The 1735-nt window shown below is 37.1% G+C and overlaps 1 long non-coding RNA gene across 1 annotated transcript; it reads right to left on the minus strand.

Moving 5' to 3' along the window:
* Positions 1 to 53: 53 nt before the first annotated feature.
* On the minus strand, positions 54 to 1293 carry LOC119617509. Its single transcript, XR_005233825.1, has 3 exons — positions 1214 to 1293; positions 604 to 676; positions 54 to 534 (listed from the first exon to the last, which is right to left on the minus strand). It is a non-coding gene; the product is annotated as an uncharacterized LOC119617509 (long non-coding RNA).
* Positions 1294 to 1735: the final 442 nt, after the last annotated feature.

Genomic DNA, 1735 nt, shown 5'->3' on the forward strand with positions numbered 1-1735 from the left:
TCTGATCATAGCAAAAACACATAACACATCACTGTTTGGGAGAGCCAGATGGTGTGGCGCCCGCCGGCCCGCCGTCTGACCTTGGTCTCTCACGTAGGCAGTGTTCCACATGAGCACAAAGGCTGATAATGTAAAAACCCTAACAAGTGTGGTGGGTGACCATATTTTATAATGAATTATTATAAATCTAAAAGCTGCCACACATATATTATCAAACTATTTAATGGTACAGGATCTGAAGACATGGATGAAAAAAGAAATATGAAACAAAATACACAAAACACAGTTTAATATTAACTTTTCATAATATCAATTCACAAATTATAGATATTAAAAAGTAAAAAGTAAAATTCATTAAAAAGTAAAATTCATTAAGTAAAATACTTTGCAGTAGGATCTATGCTCACAGGAAACATTTTTCCTTTCATCAGGTGTGTAGCAACCCCCCAGGTCTTAAACAACATCCAGCACAGCCTCGACGGGTGATTTTCAGGTGTTTTATTTTCTCCTCAGTCACCATGATTACTGTGAAAACTAAAACATATACAAACATTAGGATACAAGAAACATGGGCTCATAATACAAACAACAAATAAAACATACCTCTCTGTTTTCACCGGGGGAATGCAAAGTGTCGTGATGCTGGAGGGCAAGATGAACCCAGGGCGCAGACTCACTACCAAGAAACTAAAATTTATTTAAATAATAAAACAGAAAACAAAGGGCTGGCGTGGCAGCAAAACAACTATAACAAAAATCCAAACAGTAGACAAAGGCGAGACAAGGCAAGGCAAAACGAGGAGGGACCAGAGACAAGACTAGAACAGAAACAAACAATTAACATCAAACCAGCAACAATGAATCGGCAGGGAGGTGGAGAGGAAGACCAAGTTTTAAACACTGGGGACAATCAGGTGAAGTGGGCACAGGTGAGTAATGAAGATTGACAACAGGTGGAGATGGGTGGCAGTGATTGAGTTGTTATGGTAATGTGGGTGTGGCATGAAAGACTGGAATGTAACAGAACAGCATGGTATGGAAGAATGAGGCGTGGCAAGTTACTGAGGGAGGAGAAAGTGACAAGACATGAACAGGAACAACTAAACTGAAACAATAACACAAACCGAACAAGACAATAATCAAAACAACAAACTGAAATCACCAAACCATGACAGAAACAAGACAATAATCAAAAACAACAAACTGAAAATACCAGACTATGACAGCAAAGCATAGATTTGTCTCCGTTTCTTTTCGCATCAAACATTTGAAACCTGCTGACAGTTGTTTTCCTGCCATTCCTTAGTACAACTGATTACTGCCAGCTTTTATAAGGCCAGCCCTTATTGTCTATGGCATCCCATGAGGTACAAAACAAACAAAAATGACTCACTGAACACTACAGATACCATAAAACCAAAACAAAATATTTATAAACAGCCAACACAATGCCAATCAAAGCAGACAAACATCTGTAAACAATCTACACAATTTGGAAATTCATTCTAAAAAATTATACAATTCATTTAAATAATTTACAGTTTGTTACAAGGTGCTTTGCTGAATTTTTTTTCTGTGCCTTTTGAAGAAGACCTGGTAACTGCATTTGTCCAAGCTAAAGTTTGCAAACTTCTCTAGAACTGACGTTTGACAAAAATCAATGTTGTTCACAGTAGTTGAATATTATTGTTTAGGTTGGTTTTAGACCTTATTGTTTGTTGTTGTTCTTAATTAT

The sequence above is a fragment of the Kryptolebias marmoratus genome, linkage group LG1 (genome assembly GCF_001649575.2).
Source record: "Kryptolebias marmoratus isolate JLee-2015 linkage group LG1, ASM164957v2, whole genome shotgun sequence".
Lineage (NCBI taxonomy): Eukaryota > Metazoa > Chordata > Actinopteri > Cyprinodontiformes > Rivulidae > Kryptolebias > Kryptolebias marmoratus.